At 34.8% G+C, this 14,791-nt stretch overlaps 1 protein-coding gene across 7 annotated transcripts in view; it reads left to right on the top strand.

Moving 5' to 3' along the window:
* LOC115210705 (prominin-1-A) overlaps window positions 1-14,791 on the top strand; it is a 132,398-nt gene that overhangs the window by 33,922 nt on the left and 83,685 nt on the right. The gene's annotated exons all lie outside the window — the stretch shown is intronic.

The following is a 14,791-nucleotide window of genomic DNA, read 5'->3' on the forward strand; positions in this document are numbered from 1 at the left end:
ACGGCCGCCTTATTTTATTATCAGTTTTAAAATACTCAAATACTTTAAATGCAAATAAGAAATATAACTGTACTAAACGAACAAAAGGAATGGAAGAAACCCAGTTATTAATACCGTTACCGAAGTTAATAATTTGATTCGACAATGTTTCAAATTCACACGCAGCTATTTATGTTATAAATACTACAACCCCTCAATAATCAGTCCTAGTGAATACCATGGCTGCTTCCAAATTGTTTTCATTATTTTTACCCGCTAAATCAAGCCTTTAGTTGTCCTAAGTTGTGTTGTAAATATTTAATAATATGTTCTTGGAAGAACAGCATATTTGTTGTACATCGCCTTGTATTGCTGTGATGTATATATTTTCATGTAGCTGTACACACACAACGACTACAATCTGTTCTGCATAACGGTAAACCTGAGAGTTTTAGGATACAGAATTATATCATGCTGTTTGAATATTTTTAGCAGTTATCTTCGTGTAATTGACTTATCATATTACATTCGACCTGAGCGACATACACACACGTATACACCCACCCACATGCACACACTCTTTGGCAGATGGCTGACATTGTTTGTTTACTTTGGAATATGCAATATACCGAACACTCCCCACCTTCCGTCACTCTTCCTTTTCTTCGATTACTTTCTCTACTTCAAATTCAACAGCTATGCCATCGGATCGATCGATCTAGCTTCTTGTAGATATACTATCCTGTAATTACTGAGGAATCAACAACATTGCACCAACGAACCAACCAATTTTCATTCTCGCAGCAGGCGAAGGAAATCATTAATCATTAGTCTATATTTTACTTCCATTTGTCTTATTTGTCGCTTTGACGAGAAATGTTTCATCTTTCTTCCTGTATTTCTGTGAGAAATATATCTTCATTCCAACACCTGCAAACATTCTAGAATCGAATTTCCTTTCCTTTTTAGTTGTTTAGCCATCACCCCCCCCCCACCCAAGTCGGCTCTGATCGATTACTCCTGTTATCAAAAGCATTCCAACCGTGATCATCTCACCTTTTTTAGCTTTAGAGCACTCGGATTCGCACCGGCCGATGTTTCCTTACATAAATGGTAGTGTTATTTAGAGTATGTTTGGCTGATATTTCTAGTAATTTTGTCGTCCGTGTAAGAGATTCCGCTGTTTTGCTTGTTATCCTTTTTAGTTTATTGTGCACGTTCGCATGTATTTGGCTCAGAAATATAGAAACGGATTCTCTCAGTTCAAAATGAAACGTTTATTGGTTCACACAATTCGTCTTAACGTGCATATATTAAAAATTCTTTGTTTCCACTTATTTTAAATAAAAATAACTTCAGTCTCTTATTAGTTGGTGACCATCCTGAGCTAATAAATGCTTCGATTGATACACATACATTCTCTCTCTCTCTCTCTCTCTCTCTCTCTCTCTCTCTCTATATATATATATATATATATATAATATATATATATATATATATATATATATATATATATATGTATGTATACACACACTTTTATCTTTTATTCTTTTACTTGTTTCAGTCATTTGACTGTGGCAATAGTGGAGTACCGCCTTTAGTTGAACAAATTTATTCTTTGTAAGTCTAGTATTTATTCTATCGATCTCTTTTGCTGAAACGCTAAGTTACGGGGAGGTATATACTCCACCATCAGTTGTCAAGCAATGGTGGGGAGGACAAATACCAACACACAAACATATATATATAATATACTAGCAGTAATACCTGTCTTTGATCAGGTAATTACATTTACTGTTTCTCGGGCTGAGAAGCTAGAAAAATAGGTTATATCATACGGAAGAATAGCTTTATGGAATCCAGGTGACTGCAATGGCACTGAAAAGGATACGGGTCAAGTGGAACATCCATTTGTCACTGTTCTTTTTGACGTTTGAATAGGTGGTATGCCAAAGGAGAATTGAAAGATTGAGTTTCAAATCTGAACCAGGGTGAGACTTCGCTACAGACTTAGGTTTACTCGTTCTGTATGTGTGTATTATATAAGAGAAAAACATATAATAATTGAGCAGGAAAAGATGGATTTCATTTACGAACTTCTGTTTGTTCATTAAGTTGCAGTCCAGCAACTTTTAGTGTTTGGTCCTGAGTTTTATTAATGCTTACAGCAAAAGAAAGTGGGATAGGAAACTGTAATGGCTCAAATTGGAATGAGACATTAGATGGTATAACTGGTATGCGAGGAAAGAAGACAGTGTCATCTTTACCACAACCAGTGAGAATGTTTGCCTCAGTGCAGCTTCTCATAAGTTTGTGCACAATTAGTGTTGTACCATTGCATAATTTTTGTTGAAACAAATTAGGCAATAGCATCATAGCTTCCCTTGAACCATTTACTTTCATTTTGGTGGACAAAAAAAAAATGAACAAACACACAAATGGACAGAATATCTCTTTTATATATATATGAGAGAGAGAGAGTGTATGACAGTTTTCTTGTTCTGTGATAGCAGGCCCCTCATCTGGGATTCCACATGTTGTGACACCTACTACAATCTACTGTGTTCAACTGCCAACCTTCTTTGCTGCTCGTCAGGCTGAAAAGAGCAAACTGTTAGAGTGCCTGCCACTGTCTGACAGATTTGTGGGCAACCCTCTGGCAATCGAGACTTCCAGCATTCTTGCCCCCTCCACCAGACTACATCTCTGCTCATTGCTATCAGGGCACAGAGATGACTATTTGCAAGTGTAAGACTCGTGAGTCAGAGTGGTTTGTTCCAGTGCATCTCCTTGGAGCAGTGCTTTTTCCATTTTGTCCACCAGGAACATGAGGCAGACTGACAAGTCTTTCTAGTTATAGCCATTGTATCTCTCAAGACCGCATGTATCTTGAATGTTTAATTAATTTCAGTTGTATTTGTTTGTTGTTGATGTAACAATTCACTGTTGATTTGTTAAGATTCCTAGTTTCAGTATAGACAAAAGTTTTGAAACTATCAGATTTGCTGATTGAAAAATCAGCTATGAGTTGAATTTTGATAAGGAATCCAATTTTGTGTGTGTGTTGTCTAAGTATCTTGTGGCCATATTCATGAGTGATGGAAGCAGGAAGCTGAATTGGATGTTAGAATTATAGATGCTGGCACCATAATGCACCAGCTTTCTCTCTTCAGAAGAGAAGAGGCTGAGAAAAAAAAACCCCAAAAAAACTTAATATCTTCAATTCAGTTTCCATGTCTATCCTTGCCTCTACTCATGGATGTTGGGTAATGACCGAAAGAATACAATCGCAAATACAGGCAGCCAAAATGGGATTCCTCTGAAAGATTGTAGAAAAACATTACTTAATAGGATGTGTAGCTTGGAGATCAAGGAGTCTCTCCAGGTTGAGCTACTTCTCTACATTGAGAGATTATAGTACTATGAACATGTGATTAGAATGCCACAGGAAAGAATCTCAAAACAGCTGTAGACCAAGAATGAAATGGTTAGATAATATCTTTAGTCTCAGCTGATCACACTTGAAAATACAACTGGAAAATGTAATGACTGTTGCTTCTGATAGGAGCCTATAGAGGAGGTGTCTGGTGATTCTTTACTCACCTCCAGGAATAGTGGGCAGAGGAGATTTATAATCACTGAGAATATTGGTTTCAAATTTTGGCACCAGGCCAGCATTTTCTGGTGAGAAGCTAAGTTGATTACATTGACCCCCAATGCTCAACTGGCACTTATTTTATCATCTCTGAAAGGATGAAAGGCAAAGCCAACTTCAGCAGAATTTGAACTCAGAATATAAAGACAGATGAAATGTTGCTAAGCATTTTGCCCGGCATGCTAACAGTTCTGCCAGCTTACTGCCTTAATCACTGAGGGTATTGCAGGCAAGGAAATGGTTAAGTGAGTGGTGCAGAAATAAATTAAATTCAATGAATTGGTAAAACAAAAATGAAAAAATTGTTGTTTAGCTTCAGGTCCAAATAAACTTACAATCAAAAGGTAGATTTGACCAACCTATCATTTTAGGGATACTTTTTTTAAAGCAGTGGGTGTATGATTTAAGGGAAATTGACTATTTCTAGCAGGCCAAACAACCATGTAAATGCTCTATCATTGTCTCTGTCAAGTTTATAATAGTGACAAGATGGTAACTTTATAATTAAAATAATTAAGGAAAATTTATTTCAGTACTAACTACAACTACATCCATCAAATACCTTGTAATTAGAGTTTATAATTGTCTACTCTAGAAATGATCTTCCTCAGTGACAATCTCTCATGGGCTGACATTCAGTTTGTTTTGTTTTGTTTTCTCAGTCAACATTTTAGTAATTGCTAAGGAAACTGAAGGTATTTGGAGTAGTAGTAATTTTCTTATTCACTGTGTTGATGTGATGTGTGTGTATGTATAACGGTAGTGGTTGAATATATTCTTAAGTTCAACACCGAAAACACCATCCGAGCGTGGCCGTCTGCCAGCCTCGTCTGGCACCTGTGTCGGTGGCACATAAAATCACCCACTACACTCTCGGAGTGGTTGACGTTAGGAAGGGCATCCAGCTGTAGAAACACTACCAGATCTGACTGGCCTGGTGCAGCCTTCGGGCTTGCCAGACCCCAGTTGAACCGTCCAACCCATGCTAGCATAGAAAGCAGACGTTAAACGATGATGATGATGATGATTTCATCAATCGCAGCAGCTTCCATGCTTCACCACTAATTCAGTTCTCAACTAAATTGCAAACTGTTAATAGTTTTATAGAGGACAGCTCCTCAGCTACACTTTGGCATAAATAGTTTGAGATTTGGTTCAGTAGAAAAAAAGTTACATCAAAATATGTCATACCTCAAGTTGGGCAGTAAGGCAGGTATTCATCTTCAATTAACAATAAATTTTTTAATTTTAAAATAAAAGTATAGGCTTAAATGATAGAAAAATGTATGAGGAATTCAGAATCATTAGTCACATTGAACAAAAATTAGTAGAAAAATAGTTATGAGGTAAAATGTCATGAAATGGGAAAATAAGAAAGGAAGTAATGCCTCAAGCAATAAGAATATATTTCTAAAATGAATGTTTACATTCTGAGGCAGCGAGCTGTCAGAAACATCAGCACGCTGAACAAAATGCTTAGTGGTATTTCGTCTATCTTTACGTTTTGAGTTCAAATTCTGCCAAGGTCGACTTTGCTTTTTATTCATTTCAGATCTATTCAATTTGACGTACAGATTATTTAATTAATTTTTTTTAACTAAACACTTTGAAACTTCCAATACTGGTAGAATGTGTCACATAGAACAGGGTTTGCTCTTAATGTTTTTGACAAAATTTTGTATTTTAGAAGTTATTTCATCAAAAGTTACAGAGTGACAATGGACAAATTCATATTTCATAAGTACCAATACATGAAACTCCAGCTTTTGACTTACTCTCTAACTTCTGTTGATATTTTTTTACACATATTACATATGTGAAAAAAATCTCATCACGCAATCAAACCAATAAAAGAGTCTCTACCTGGTCACTCAACACGCTAAAAATAGCAGCCAAAATATTCTCCTACCTAAATCACATGCCCATTGCACATAATGTCCTAGATTATCCCTAAAAAGACGTTTTGCTGAGGGCTGGAATGTCTCTGATGATAGTTTTGCAGTATCAGGGTTGATTTGAGGCTAAATAACAACAACATTATGGTAAATTTCTATATTAACATTCGCACGAGTTTCGCTAAGAAAAAAAAAAAAATTTCATTTTTTGCATGGAATCAAGTACACTGACCTCCTAATATGCTGCAAATCCCTTATTTTGGTTTGAAAAAATTTTGCTCAATCCCAGAATCATTGGAATTTTTTTTTTTTCATTGAATGAATTCCTGTGACCTCCTAATATTGCAAAATTTGGTTACTTAAGGTGGTAACTGATGGTTTTGGGGTCTTGTTTTTCACTTTTGTTGAACCATGGTGCAACCAACAGCATGGTAAAAATCCCTGCCATTAATTTGGTATGAATGGATAATATCAAATAATTCAATCACAACATATGTTTAAATTAAACATAAAAAAAATTGAAATATTATCATCACTTACATGGAAAAATTGAAATATCTTTCAGTATTTTATAAGGTAAAATCTTAAATTATTAATTGACACTTTATTAATTATCTTATAACAGCAATGCCTGGAAAAATCATGGACTACATGGTAAAATGTGAGCATGCAAAGTAATATAAAAATGCGAGCATGAAAAGATTATAAACCTGTAAAAGTATAGGACAAGCTATTCTAGTAAAGTAAAGAATAAGAAACTTTTTACTTAAAATATTGCAGCTAAAATTAAAATTTGAATATTAAAACTTATTTTATTATAGTTTACAAATAACACTATACTTATTTAAGTAGAATTTGGCTAATTTACTACCTTAAATACAGTAAAAAGTGACTAATTAGACAAACTTACAAATTAGCTGAACAGTTTTGAACAATAAATTTAAAAGATGAAAACCATAAAGACTGATAAATTAGAAGAACTGGCAATCTTTGCTGCAATATTTTAAGTAAAAAGTTTCTTATTCTTTACTTTACTAGAAGTAATAGCCTGTCCTATACTTTTACAGGTGTAATAACTTGTCCTGTTCTTTTCCAGGTTTATAATCTTAAGAATATTACTTTTCATGCTTGCACTTTCCATGTAATATATATACATATATACACATACACACTGCCATCATCCTTTAACATCCATTTTCCATGCTGGACGGTTTAACCAGAACTGGCAAGCCAGAGAGCTGCATGAGATTCCAGTCTGATTTGGCTTGGTTTCTACAGCTGAATGCTCATCCGAGTGCCAGTCATTTAATAGTACATGCTGGGTGCTTTTAATGCGACACTAGTACAGGACTCTTGCAAGCCAATCCTCTTCACCAGATGTGGCTTTAACACTTTTACTGTGAGGGACGGATTTATATATCTTACCTTTTACTTGTTTTGGTCATTTGACTGAGACCATACTGGGGGCATCACCTTGAAGGGTTTTTAATTGAACAAATCAACTCAGGACTTATTTATTTAAAAGCCTGCTATCTGTTCTGTCTGTCTCTTTTGCCAAAAGTTATAGGGACATAAACACACCAACAGCAGTTGTCAAGCGATGGTGGGGGACAAACACAAAGACACATATGCATAGATATATACATGTCTCTCTGTTAACAATTTTTTCTACTTTGTAAGGGTAATTTACCCAAGATTTCTGCTGTTCTAACAGCCTTTCTGCATTAAAAAAAAAGCTCATTTAATTTGTGTCATACAATACACATTTTCGTCACTTATAAAAAACAAATGTTAGTTTGTTTATATATATATATATATATGCACACACACACATGGCAGACTTCTTTCAGTTTCTGTCTACCAAATCTATTCACAAGGCTTTGGTCTATAGTAGAAGACATTTGCCCAAGGTGCCATGCAGTGGGATTGAACTCAGAACCATATAATTGAGAAGCAAGCTTCTTACTACACAGCCATGCCAAATCTTTGTCTGAGAATTATGTCTCATGTTTTCCGCATGAATATATGTTTTAACTCCCATCCTATAATGAAACATGTGTAATATGGAATTCAAAATATACCAAATTTTCCTGTCTTTGTTTCAATATATATATTAAGACACAACACACACCCATGCATACATCACATAAATACATTCATTAAAACCATTACTACTACTTCACACAACTTCAGTTTCATTAACAATTGTTAAAACATGTTGAAAGAAAATATATATGTGTGTGTGTGTGTGATAGTTGTAAATGAATGTCACCATCACGCAAGTTGTGTTCTTTATTTTCAATCTTCTGTGAAAACATGTCTGGTCATGGGGAATGTTGCCATACTTGGAAACAGATGAGGGTTTGCAACAGGAAGGGTATCCATCTGTAGGGGATCTGCCTCAACCAATTCTGTTCAATCCATGCAAGCATGGAAAAGTAGATATTAAATTATGAATTTGATGTTGGAGGAGTATAGATAAGATACTCAACTTAGTAATGTCAAAACATTAAGCAACTTTGAAATATATGGCACTCAACATGAAACCTATGGTACCCAGCTTGGTAGCCTTGGAACATGTAGCACTTGGTTTGGTAATCATGAAACAAGTAACACCTGGGTTGGCCCCTCTGAAACATGTGGCTCTCATCTCAACTGTCACAAAATTTGGGTACATAACAGACACTTAAGTTCACTCCTGTACACCTTATAGTACTCTGCAACATTCTTGAATACTGAAATGTCAATTATTTGTTTTAGAAAGTTGTGTTGCTCAGTTTTATTATTGATAAGTTTGTATCATTTCCTTCAGTCTATGAATTGTGATGTTATAACTAATAGCTGCTATCTGTGACTGTAATGTATGTGGTGCTATTTAGATCTAGGTAAGCCACAATTAGGTAACCAGATTATGATGAAAGGAGTTCTATCCCTGATTAGCTCATCACTGTATCATTGTGATTACATTGCCCAATGTATTTTTTATTGTAAGAAGGTTGGTTTTGATCTGAAGATGATTTGGCTGTTATTTCTCACAATTCAAGCAACCCTGTTGAGGCTCAATGTACTGTATGTTTAGCAACAGTATGTATGGTATATCTACAAAGCAGTGTGTTTGTAACATTAATTAAATGTATGCCATGCTTAGGTTATAGTGTAAGTATTTTATAGTTGGGGAAAATGCTTTAATGTGATATGATGTGTCATGTCAGTACCTTGTTTCATTCCACTTAATTATGTTCTGAACATTTATCAAAATTACTGACTAACAAAACCTTATTATAGAAAAAGCTTGTGTAGATGTTAGTGGTGTAAAGATGTCAGTACAAGAATTACTCAAGAAATGTTTAACCCTTAAGAAACTAATCTATTTGACATGGCCCTGGTTTTGTCATATAAAACTTCTTGGTTTAAAGTGTTTATATTTAGATGGAACATTCCATCATAATTATATACAAGTACTGTTGTTCCAAACACTAGCTTAATAATGGAAAGAAGTTATTGTACTAAATTCTAAATAGTTCTTTATTATTTTTGAAATTAACTGAAATGAATTAACCATGTATTTTATTAGCAATTCGGTTACAAAATGATTAATAAAGAGTATAAAAAGAAAAGCTGATGATAGTTTTTAACTATCATTACTACTTGTTCTTGTCGGGGAACTAGATGAGCCTACCTCTAACTTTCTTAGATTGATGTATCCGATAATGCATGTTTATAGAAAATATGCCTTCTATATTTTGACATAAGTAGTTTGGGTTGCTAGTATAATGGGAACACAGTATAGCCATTAAAACAAATGAGAATTCTGTGAGAAAGGAAATATATTTTGTCTTTTTTTCTCTCTTTTGGAGGGGGAACATTGCAGAATGACAGGATATTATTCAATTTAGATTTTGATAAGCATTTCTACTGTTTGGCTTTCACATAGAACCAATTAGTAGTTTTTATGATATTGATGAGTGTTGCAGTTGGCTGACTCGTTAAACTGTCATCCTGTCAGCTTCAAATTTCGAGGGTTTATATCCTGCCACTGATACTGTGTTGTATCTGTAATACTGTATTGGAGCCCTGATAAAGATAATTAACTTTCAATGGGCATCTCAGTCTACCTGACTGCTTGCTGGTATCACAAGAGAGAAATGCAACCTAATGTAGTAATCTGGTGCTAAGGGCGAGGTGCAATCCATTTTTATAAATAGGCACAGGCGTGGCTGTGTGGTAAAGTTTGCTTCTCAACCACATGGTTTTGGGTTCAGTCCTATTGCTTGGCATCTTGGGAAAGAATCTTTAGCTCCAGGCTAACCAAAGTCTTATGGGTGGATTTTTTTAGATGGAAACTAAAAAGAAGCCCATTATGCATGTGTGTGTGTGTCTGTCTGTCTGTCACCTTGCTTTGATATCACATAATATTGTAAAATGAATGTTATTCATTTCCAGTACTATGCAAAAACATTTTCTGACCATGGGGAAATATTACCTTGCTTGGAAACAGTTAAGGGTTGGCAACAGGAAGGGCATTTGGTTATAAAAGTCTGCCTGAATGAACACTGTTTGACCCATGCAAGCACAGAAAAATTGACATTAAAATGATTAGTGCTGAATTAAAATCTTGAGATAGACTAGCACTAGTGCCTAAGGAAGTTGAGTGATTTTTATATTGAATTACTAGCCTAAGTACTGAGTGCAATTCCACTACTAATATTTGGTCATTGCACCTAATTTTATGCATTTTAGTTTACCCAGCTGTTCTAGTTTGTTTAGAAATGTTGGCTAAGTAAACTGATTGTACTTTCCAGAAAATTTATCTCATCCACTTTATGACGAGAAACTGGAGATAAGTGCTAGAGAACAAAAAAGGCTTAGGAGATTTCCTTTTCATTTTTCCTATGAAGAGTGCCTTTCAGAAAGCTAATTAAATGAGAACCAGATTTGAAAACTTTTATTCAAATCCAGTTCAGTGAACAAAGTTGTGATACTCATTCATTCTAAACAACTTCACAAACCTTACTTAGCCAGATCCTACACATGATGGAAACACGGAAACTCTATCACCACTGTTCTTATCTCCAGTATACTGACATTGCAAATGTAAAATGGTACAATTAAAGGAGTCACAGCAGGTCACTTAACAATCTCTCTATCTGAAGGAGTAAAGGTAGTGCTATATGAAAAAGACTAGACATCATCATCATTTACATCCACTTTCCCATGCTGTCATTTGCTGAAGGAGAGCTCTGGAGATGGTATTCTATGGTCAAGTCCCTTTTTCATATCAGCCCTTATTTTTCATGAGAACAACTGTTTTTATAGAGCTGTGAGAAATTGTTTGGTATTTATGGCTGATGACATGTAACTCCTCAAAAACACATGCATGCATGATCTGATGGTGTCATTCATAGCACAAAGTATTGAAACGTGTGTTGTCTATGACGAGAGTCTTCTGATGAGACTATTTCCACTGTGAAAGATCTTCTTACACCCAAGTGTACTGTGTTAAAAGTATCACTGTACATGCATATATAAGATACTCTACTCTAGTCTTCACATATTGAACTGCTGCTGTATGTTTTACAGGAGACATAATGTCACAACCAAAGCAGTGTTGATCCAAAGGCATTCATATACTAATACACATGCAAGCATACCCATGCGTATACAACAGGTTTTCATACTAATTTCACTCACAAGGCATTAGTCAACTCAAGACCAGTAGAAGAGACTTGCTAAGGTGTCACACGATGGGATGGAACTGGAAATCATGTGATTGCAAAGCAAATTTCTTAATCATGCAGCCATTAGATATATACTTGTTCTAATTTAATCTAAAGTAGCTGGGTAAGTTTTTTTCTGTGAAAATATACTTCAAAGTTTGGACATTTAACATTGTAATTAATTCTGTTGTAGCAGCACTTTGTAGTATTGCTTTTCAGTGAAATAACTCTGTAATTTTATTGCGAAGAATTTTGCTTACTTTGAAATCTTAATACTTTCATGTCAAATAATTAAATTTGTTTGAAACTGTGAATCAAACAAATTTTATTTCATTAAATTTCTTACAAAACCACTTTAATCAAAGTTTGTGATTTATAACCATTTTCCTGAAGATAACTAAAACAAGAAGAATGTTGGATGAGATGATTTACTGGTTCAGTATTCATTTAGTGACATGATTGTCAAACTATTCCTTTAAGAAAAGAGAAAGGAAAAGTAATGTATTTTTTTAATATTTAATTTCTGCACATTATGGTTAAGTGATGTCTTTATTAGTAAGGTTGACAACCATTCAAAGTTTTCCTTAAAAGTAGTGACTTTACAATTCATCAACCTGTCTATTACCAAGTCAGATTGATATCCACTTTTAACCTTAATACACTAATGCAAACAGAATAAAGTATTTTATTTAACTTTTGTACTTCACTTGTGTAATGGAATTCATATTAAATCTTAGTGGGAGTCATACTGATTTCTTTTAACTAGGTACAAGGTCAGTTATGTTATTGTACAATTGCTTTTGTGCCTAATTAAATTTATACTAATTCAATTGGCTCTTGTATACATTTTGCCATCTACATACAAAGGTTACAACTGAATCAACTTTAGGATTTACTGGTATTTATTTCATTGGTTCTAGAGGGGTGAAATACTATGTCAATCTGTCAAGTTAAATGGACACTAAACCAGATTCAATAAAGCATCTCATCTAATGTTTTCTATTATTCATCTCCAGTGAAGTTGTTATAAAGTCACAATCTTTGATAAAATTGGTTTTGTTAGAATTTCAATGAAATTTCAGTCTTACTTTGCTTTCTTCTAATATCAATAAATTCTTGACCATGTTCACTCTCAGTTAATCTGTCAGTTCTAAAGCATTTTAGTTGAACAACAATAAACCTTTTTCAAAATAAATCTATTTTCCTATGCCAACAAATCTTATCTTTTATTTGTTTCCATCATAGGACTGTGATCATGCAGGGAACTGCCTTTATGGGTTTATTCAAGTAAAACATCAGTACTTAATTTTTAAGTCTGGTACTTATTCTATCAATCTCTTTTGCTGAGCTGTTCAGTTATGGGGGTGTAAACAAACCAACATTGATTTCAAATGTGTGTGTAGGGGGGACAAACACAAAGACACACACATACATATTTTATTTATTTCTATTTATTGTCATTGGACTGAGACCACTCTGGGGCACCACCTTTTAGTTGAACAAATTGACCCCAGAACTTATTTTTTAGTCTGGTACTTATTCTATTGGTCACTTTTGTGGAACCAATGGTCTCCACACAGTTTTTTCTACTAAATTCATAAAGCATTGGTTGATCCAGGGCTATTGTAGAAGATACTGACCCAAGGTACCATGCAGGGGGACTGAACCACTAAATCACTCTCATCACTACTTTAATAAATGAAAGCTTTGCTCTGCTCATGACCCTTTGGAGTGGGATGGTGGATTTTTTTTTTTTTTTGTGGGATATTGAATTGTGAAAATCTTTCTTTTCACAGCAAACATATTACACCTATGTATTTTCCCAACGACCAATAGGGTATACATTTTTCTGGAAAGTTAATGTGGGACCTGGATTAAAATAGATTGAGAAACACTGCTTTAAGTTTTCTGAGCCTGGTAGGAAGAAGAAAAGTATCATTAAACCAGACACCTAGCCTGAATGCTTGCACCCAAGGTGTCAAGTGGTGGTGTCACTCTAGGTCAAGCATGGACAACCTTTTTCTAGAAGTAGGCATGTATGAGACATGGCTCAACATTACTGGCCTCACTACAAACAAAAATAATATATACCAAGGCCAATTTTCATTGACATGCCATTCAGAAAGTCCTGTGGGCTGCAGTTTACTTATGACTGCCTTAGATGACATATTAAGTCTACCACCTCAGTATTCTACAGTGGGATTTGAACTCTGAACACAATGATTCCACTGCATTAGGCTGATAGTTTATTTATTAACCATGTAAGACCAAAATGTGTCCAAAGGAGTCTCCTGCACTTGCCAGAAAACAGAAAAAGTATTAGTGATTGATTAGTGTTTTTTTTTTCATCATATAATTAAGTTAATGCTAATCTTATTAAATACATTAGTGAAGGTGTGTGGCTCAGTGGTTAGAGCATTGGACTTACAATCAGGAGGTTGTGAGTTCACTTCCAGGACCAGGCAGTTGTGTTCTTGAACAAGGTACTTTATTTCACATTGGTCCAGTTTACTCAGCTGTAGTAATGATTTGTGATGTCACTGGTGCAAAACTGTATCCACTTTTGCCTTACACTTGGACAACATTAGTGTTGTGGAGAGGGGAGACTAGTATGCATACATGACTGCTGCTCTTCCACAAACAACCTTGCCTAGACTTGTGCCTTGTGGGGGAACTTTCTAGGTGCAATCTTAACCCTCTCTCTTAGTCTCATTAAATGCATTAATTGTTAACTTTAGAAATGGTTGATCAAATCTATCCCAGTACTTGACTAGTACTTTGAGCCAGGAAGGATGAAAGGTAAAGCTGTCTTACACAGATTTTGAACTCAGAACATTAAGGGCTGTTACTAAATACCATAAAACATTTGTTCAGTGCTTTAATGATTCCAACTCTGGTTTATATTTTTTGAGTCATTGCCTGATTTGTGAAATATTTCACTCAGTTCTTAATCATGCACTCTCATTAAAGTTGTTCATACACTAACTACAACTCTTTAACAACAATTTTTTTCTAAACATTTGAAAAATTACATTCTTGGTTCATTTTGCATTTAGCTACTGTGGTTCTTTTTTTTTTTTATTCTTTATTTTCTATCACCAACATCATCACCTCTGTCATAAGCCACACTAGCATAACAACCACCAACGAAGCAGTGTCAGTGAGATTGCTCAAATTGCTAGAAATATCAGTCAGTTTGCCTTCAAAATCTTAGAAAAGGAAAGGACACACTGGATAATATAGTCCCTGCTACACTATCTGAAAAATAATAAAAATAGAGAGAAAAAAAGGATGGTCACTGCTGCAATTCCTTTGATCATTAATTGGTTGAGGTTTTACCTTGGGCTGAACAATCATCACCAACCATTTTAAAGTGTTTTCGTAGCAACAGTTGACAGCTATTATGTAGCTTCAAACTGTTTGGTTAATTTTTATTCTGAGATTCCATGACAACAAGCTGAATATTTTTGCTTACAGCTTTTATTGCAGAAGATGGACAGCTAATTAATAACCTGTTCTGCAGGTGGAATAAATAGCTTGATCAG

This window comes from Octopus sinensis, linkage group LG4, assembly GCF_006345805.1.
Source record: "Octopus sinensis linkage group LG4, ASM634580v1, whole genome shotgun sequence".
Taxonomy (NCBI): domain Eukaryota; kingdom Metazoa; phylum Mollusca; class Cephalopoda; order Octopoda; family Octopodidae; genus Octopus; species Octopus sinensis.